General features: G+C 46.3%; 1 pseudogene; it reads right to left on the bottom strand.

The window, feature by feature from the left end:
• Positions 1–1988: 1988 nt before the first annotated feature.
• On the bottom strand, positions 1989–3207 carry LOC132360694 (G/T mismatch-specific thymine DNA glycosylase-like; annotated as a pseudogene).
• Positions 3208–7880: the final 4673 nt, after the last annotated feature.

The following is a 7880-nucleotide window of genomic DNA, read 5'->3' as shown; positions in this document are numbered from 1 at the left end:
TGTGTATAGGGTATATCAACATTTACTATTCATCTGTCATATTTAATGAAAAACACCATTATTGTATGCTTGAAAAAAATCTTCAAACCCATTCTCTAGTGAGTGTCCATCATAATTTAAAGGGTATTTTCTCCACTCAAAAAAAAAATCTATGTAAGGCTATAATCGTTAAGAACCAAAGCAATACCTAGTTACATGCTTTACATAGTCCTATGAAAAAATAATTAAATTGTTCCTAATCCCTGATGCAAGGCACTTCAAAGCACCTGCACAAAACATCCATGTAAACAGCAGTACAGAATGCGATTTAAATAACATGAATGACTTTTGCACAGTTTTACCTAGACTAAAGGAAAAATAAAATCCATCATTGCTACAGCTAAAAAAGCATGTTAAGATTCACAACAATAATTTGTATCTCTTATTACAAAAACAACAGGCTATATAACCTTTTAGAAAAAAAACAAAACCTCATAAATATTTTCATATCAAGAAACAGCATGCTCCCTGGGTAGGTATAAAATCAGAATATTCAGAGGTGATCAGAAGTAAATGCAAGAGAAGTCTGATTAATTATGTGGAGATTAAGTGTTATCAATATGTTTTAGTAATTGTTTACTTTTCAGGTTGAATAGAACATACTTGGATTCATGTATAATGATTGAGGCAAAACTGTTCCAAAATTGATGCTTTTATTTAGACACAAAACCCTTGTAATTTGGTAACAACTATAACACATACTTCATGAAAAAATTAAAGGTCCTGGACATTTGTCAATTAAAAAAAAAAAAATTAAAAAAAAAAAGAAGTAAATACAACTGGCATTTCTAAATACCCAGCTTTGATATCCACCAGGCCTGGTAGTCTGGACTATTTGTAGCACCATGGAAAATGCATTAGAAAATCACAAAGATACATTACTTCAAAGTAACCTGGCCACAAGGTTCACAGTAACAAATAGCAATGGTGAAGAGAAAGAAGTTTTTTTAATTACTGGCTTATTCGATTTACCTAGCAAGAAAAATCCTGTATTATTTATTTTAGTACATCTCATGTATATAAAGCACCAGTTTAAATAAGATTATCAAACACCTCCAGCATCTTGTTACTCAACCTGAAAGTTCATTTCTCATCATTTCCATGTTACATGCTTAAAGCCAAGGAGGATAAAATTTGAATGGTGATAGATACTGAGAGAGAAATTCAGTTCCTTCCCTATCAAATGTATGTCTCTCAAGTAAAACACAGATGAAGTAGCAAAATTTGAAAGGTCTTCTGCACTCTCTGGAACTTACCATCCCAGCAGAATAGTTTCTGCCTACTAGAGGACCAGCACATGTGGGTGAGAGGGCCAAAGCCAGGGCTCATGGCCCTGACATGTAAGGCCGGGTTAGCCTTGCTGCTGCAAGGCCATACTCTCCAATTCTACTACCAAGCAACTCTCACAGACGCTCACCACTGGTAAAGCAAGGAGGTCTGAGTGTGAATACAACTAAGGAAGCCCATCAAACACCACTAAAAACTACCAAATGAGACTCCACTGAGGGTTAACCTCACAGATGAAAATCAGCACATTTGCCTCTTTACCAATGGGAATCTTATCATTAGCATGCCCTTCTTAACGTATGAAAGGGATAACGGTGCATCTAAGTTTATGCACAGTTAATAATCAAGTGTAAATATGCAGACTCTTGCATTTTTAAATTACAGGTTAAAAGTGACTCCCAAAAGAAAATCAATTTCTTCATAAATGAAAGATAGTTTATAAAAAGCTGGAATGATGATTAATTCCAATACAAAAACTCATACACAAAAAACTCTACTTTCTCCTTCCAAACTACTTAGGTCTGTACAGTTGATTCTACTGTACCATGATTACATCACCAGAGTAAAATATGTATAAAATACTTCAGTTAAGAAACCGAGGGCCAGTTCTTGACAACTGCATTAAAACTGCAGCATTTAAGCAGGGCTGAGAAACACCATTCTTAAGCATGGTTTCCTTCTTCCTGTTCTTGCATCGCACAGTGATTATTAAAGGAAGGAATCTGGTCTGTAAATGACTGGGTCATCCACTGCCCATTTGGAATGTCACTGAAAGTTGATTCTCCACTGTCAGCTGTCAGCCCATTTGAAGAGAAGCTGCAAGGTTCACTACTGCACGGATTTTCACTATAAGCACCACCGCACGCTGCTTCATAACCCAGATTATATTTTTCTTCCTTCACAGCCATCTTCTTCGCATCCTCTTGGGCTAGCCGCAGGTCAAATGTATCTTGCACCTCTTGAATGTCTGTGTTTCGTTCAATGCCTTTCAACTGATCTCTTAAGTCCTTCAGCTTAATGTAGTAATGAACTTTGTCCTGGGCTCGAGGAAACTGAGCACATCTTGCACTGGATGTTGGCATAATATAGCAGAGAGTTTCTGTGTCTGGGATCTTATGCAGTTGAAGTCCAAATTCTAAGTTCTTAACTTTTACTCCAAAAACTTCCTTACTAAAAATTTCATAAATACAGTTTCCATTAAACACTGTTATTCGTGGCTGATATTTCTGTAATTTCTGCACTAGAATACGTCCTCCTTCACAAAATTCTTTACCGGAAAGATCCTTGCTGCCTGGTGTTATCCTTTCCACCATATTGGTAAATCCAATACCCTATTTCCCTGGTGAAGTATGATCATCCATGTGATTCAGTTGGACCTCACTCAGCCCTGATATAAACAGACACTTCCAAAAATGGTTTCCAGGTCCAGGGTAATGATGCCCTTTGTAAGCAGCCATTAGTCCTGGGTTTATGCCAATAATCACAATGTCCAGATTGAAGGTCAAAATGTCCGGTAGAGTCTTGGTCAAAAGTTCAGCTTCTGAAACACTATTGAACCGGTCTACTTTTCACTTTAAACGTGTCTGTAATTTTTTCTTGCTTTTCTTTTGATTTTGTGGACTTGCCAGATTTTTTGGCCTCAGCAGGTTTTTTGGGTTCCACTGGTGTTTTTGATTCTGTTGTTCTGGGTTTTCCTTTCCTTCCTTTTGGAGTCTCTTGTGTGGGTTCCTGAGCAGGAGCTGGGGATGGAACTTCTGCTGGCATTTCTTGTTCATTCATAACTGCCATATTAGGAACTTCAGTCATCTTTTGTTGGAATGGAAACATATAAAAAGCTTGCACTTGCTGGAGGGAATAGCTGCCTGCGTCCTCCGCTTCCATTCCCTGCTGCCGATAGCGCGCGCAAGTACTCCTGCCGGGCAAGCGAGCCACTGGCCTCTCCAGTACCGCGGCCCACGCTCGTATTGCGGTAGGGTAATAACCAGACACTTACACTCGATTGCTGGCAGAACTGGGACAGCGGCTGGCGCTCAAGCTCCTCCCCCAAGTTTCTAGTCCCCCCCCCCACCCGCCCACCAGGCCAGACCCACTCTCCTCCCGTAGCTTCTGTCTGTCCTGAGCCCGACTTACCTTATTTTTAAAGGCATAATCACAGTGTACCTTGGGAGCACAGAACCCACACTAGGGCAATCACAGACGGCTTTCTGGAGGAGGTATCTTTATTTATTCAATGATGTTGTTGAGCAAAAATTGTGTACCTGGCACTGGTGGCGTAAAGATAAAAAGCTGGTCCCTGCCCTTGAGGAACTCACAAACAGGAACACAAATGCCCCATAAGCAGATGGACACCATAAGCAGGTGGACAAATATGGGAGCACTCGGGAGACCCCAAAGCTGGGGAGATCAGGGCAGGCTTCCTGGAGGAGGTGTACATGAGCTGAGGCTGAACGGATGACTGTGAATCTCAGAGACATGTCCTTGCCACTACATCCAGTCATTCACCTGAGGGCAAAGGGGCCCAGAGATCCTGCTGGCCACTCACACACTCTTTGTTTCAGCCAGTCTCTCCTCCATGGAGCCTTCCTGGTGCAACCAACCCCAGTCCCTTCTCTACCACTTACCCCAGACAGCCAGGTCCCCTTCTGGGGAGGTCTGCATCCCCAGCTGCTGTGTGTTCCTAGGAGGCACCAGACTCTTGAACCCCCAGTTCTTACACCAGCAGGGGCTGGGCAGGCTCTATTGTGGAGGCAGTGGCTGCCTTGGGAAAGCCCAGTGGTTTGCTTTCAGGGCGTCTAGACTTTAGAGCAAGAAGGGGTCCCAGAAACTACCCAACCCACTTAGAAGGACGGAGCAAGGCCCAGGGAAGTAACAGGAGTTGCCTGGGACTCAAATTCCCAGCTCCCAGTGCCCTGATCTCTCTGGGGTGGTCTGGTCCCACCTGGGCTCTCCCCTAACCCTCGTCCTCATGCCTGCCTTGCCTGATGATGGCCAGGGTAGCCCTTCCTGAATAACGATGGTATTGGCTCAGATTAAGGGCAACTAGCTGGCTCTTGGCTTTTCCTTTTTATATAACAACTAATCTCCTTCTAATCAGCCATTATTAAATTATATCCCGTTTTTAATTCATTCACAGATCACAGTTGGGACAGCTGGATGGATAATTGGGGAGAGATAATTTATGTAAATGAGGAGCAGCAGAAGGTAGGAGAGAGGGAGGCTGAGGGCCAAAGGGGGCCCCTCCTGTGCCCAGGCTGGGGAGGGGGCAGTGACCTGGCCTGGCCTGCCCTGGAAACAGGAGGCTGGGGACATTGGGGGGATTGGGGCCTGTAATGGAACCTCAGGGTTCCTGACTGGTTGTCCCTTAGCATCGCCTTGAATGCTTCTGGCAAATGGGAAGCCCATTACCTTTTGGGGGGTGGGCAGCTCTCAAACATCATCTCTCATTGAAGTGGATCCTGAAAAGCAGTAGAATACCGCAAAGAATTCTGGAGTCAGAGCTGTGTTTGATTCCAGCTCCACCACTTCATAGATGCCTTTTGTTTTTTGGGGTTTTTTTGGCTGTCCCACACGGCTTATGGGATCTTAGTTCTCCGACCAGGGATCAAACCCGTTACCTCAGCAGTGAAAGTTCAGAGACCTAACCACTGGACCGCCAGGGAATTCCCAGCTGTCTCTTAACTTTAGTTTCCAACCTGCAAAATGGGGGTATGGATAGTACCTACCTCATGAGGGGATGGAGAGGCTTAACCTAGCATACAGGAAGAGCCCAATACCCAGTGTACACAGTGGCTCCTATCACTAGTGTGAGGACAGAGTACCTGAGTCGTATCTACCTCCCTCTAACATCTGCCCCCAGGCCATGGAGCTGCCTTCTGGTAACAGAATACATCCACTCCCCTTGCATAGCTGACATATCCGTCCCACTGCTGGTAATTACATCAGCAACTGACACCTTGGGGGCTTCCCTCGTGCCAGGTGCTGCACTAAACACTTATTATATGGCATCTCACCGTATCATCAGATCAACACCATCTTACAGATGAAAACACTGTGGACCCAAGCTCTCACCTGATGATTCCTTCAACAGAAACTAAAACAGAAGCCTGCTTAGGAAGGGAAAGGAGGCTCACAAAACCTGGAGCCCAGCTGGAGGCCATTTTGGGAAGGCGGCTTAGGGACAGGCAGACAGGGGCAAGGCTGGCAGGGGAGGCAGGTGGAGGAGGTCGGACCTCCACAGGAATCGGGCATGGGTGGGCACAGGCAGCTGATAGGGCCTGAGGGGGTGAGGTCTGCAGGAGACTGAGGTTGGCAGGGGCCCATGGTAGGGCCTTGGACCGTTCCCAGAGGGAGGCAGGGGATTAGGGAGGGTGGTCCCAGAGGGTCCAGGAGAGTAATGGGATTAGCCCTCAGGCAGTGAGTGAAAGTTCTTAGCGTGTGGGGTCTCTGGCCTCCCACCCGAGGCTGCAGCTGTCACCCATCCACAGGAGAGAGTCACCAGCATCTGCCCCCCCCCACTCCCCCCCGGGGCAGGCTGGCACCCTCCGCCCCCCGCCCAGGCTCTCCTGCTGTGCTCGTCTGTCAAGGGGCTGGCCTCCCAGTGTAGCCTCCTGCCTACCCTTGACAGACTGGGCCACCCCCACACAGTGTATATACCCTACCTAGCACTGCCCTGTGCCTCGGTTTTCCCACCTGGATAGAAGGCTACAGTGAGGGGGTTTGAGACCCTTTGAGGGAGAACCCCTGAGGCAAGGAGGTCAGAACCAGGCCCCCTGGGCATCTCGTTCTGCCAAACGTTAGCTGTGTCACCCTGGGCATGACTGTTACCCTCTTTGGTCCTAATTTATAAAATGGGAGCCGAAGCACACGAGGGTTTTCAGAGGGTTGGGTAGGGGGGCTGAGCATGGGCCCCTCGGTGAAGTTCAGGGTGCTGGGCACCTGCACGAGGTCGGGGCGGCAGAGGGCAGCGGGCTTGAGGCCTCAGGACTGGAAGGGGCCCGGGCTTGCCGGAGCCTCGCCTGGAGAAGCCTGATCTGCGGTGAAGGGCCGGGCCTGGGAGTAACGGCCGGGCGCCGGGGGGCCGCTCGCGGCTCCCTCTAGTGGTGAAGGCGCGGATAGCCCTGGGAAGGCCGCCGACGTGGGAGGCAGCGCTGGGGTCGCGGGGGTCCTAAGAGCCCGCGCCCAGTCCGCCTTCCTAGGAAGCATCAAGGGGAGGGATGCCAAGGGTCCTAAGAGGCTTCCCCTGCTAACCAGTGCCTGACATCCATCGTTAGAACGTCTTTCCTTCAGCTTGTATGTCAGCCTGTTAAAATGAAATTACCTCCCAGGAGGGAGGACACGGCTGGACGTCTTACCCACTGCTGACCCAGCGGACCCGGGAGGTATTCGCCCAGTGTGGGCAGCGAGTGCCAACCAGCCCGGTGCCTGCGTGGGGCTTGGAAGAACCTGAGGTGATAGTCTGTGACCCGACACGAGTCATACCTTTTCTAGCCTCCGTTGCCCCCTGGTAAACTGACAGGGTGGGACTAGGCCAGTGGTTCCACCATTTTCATCTCAAACAACCCTTTGAAAATGTAAAACAATTCACATATTCCCTCAGGGAAGTACTTTTACTTCCCTCGTTTGACTAAGGAACCTACATAATGACCCAGCACTATTAGGCAGTCAGTAAGGCTTTTGCATGAAGTGATACTTTGTTCATCTCAACATCTGTATGTTTTAAAATTACTTTAAAATAAACATTTTTAGAACAGGTTTAAACGTGCAGAAAAGTTGTGAAGATTGTACAGAGCTCTCATAAACCCCACACCCAAATGCCCCCATTATCAACATCTGACATTAGTATGGTGTACCTGTTTTGTTTTGTTTTGTTGCTGCGCTGCACGGCTTGTGGGATCTCAGTTCCCCGACTAGGGATTGAACCCTGCCTGGCATTAAAAGCCCGGAATCCTAACCACTAGGCCACCAGGGAACTCCCTAGTATGGTAAACTTGTTAATGAACCAAGATTGATACTTTAATAGCTAAAGTCTGTGCTTTATTCATATGTCCTTTGTTTTCACTTTATATCTTTTTTCTGTCCCAGAAGATCATAGGACATCAAGTCATCATGTCTCGTTAGCCTCCTTTTGGCTGTGATGATTTTGTATAACTTAAAAAAAAAAAAAGTACACATTCAGGCAATGGAATACTATGGGGCTGTTATTACACATTTTGAGCTGGAACAATCTCCAAGACAATATTAGTATGGAAAGGAAGCTGCAGAACAGTATATTTTACTGCCACTTGTGAAAGAGAAAAGATAGGTATATGAAACTATTTTTTTTAATCTCTGGAAGGGTATCTGAAAAACTGGTTGCTGGCTGATTGTGGGGAAGGAAATCAGAAGGCTGGAGAACAGGGTTGTGAGGGAAGCCTACATTTTATTCTATATCCCTTTGTATTTGTTTGGTTTTAAAACTGTGTTTATGTACTTTCTAGCTTGATAAACATGAATGTAAACATTAAACATAACAGTACGTACAGGTGTAATGTATTCATTGTCTCTCTCACACACTG

This window comes from Balaenoptera ricei, chromosome 2 (genome assembly GCF_028023285.1).
Source record: "Balaenoptera ricei isolate mBalRic1 chromosome 2, mBalRic1.hap2, whole genome shotgun sequence".
NCBI lineage: Eukaryota > Metazoa > Chordata > Mammalia > Artiodactyla > Balaenopteridae > Balaenoptera > Balaenoptera ricei.
Note: the sequence above shows the minus strand (reverse complement) of the source record. Positions and strands in the feature narration are given on the sequence as shown.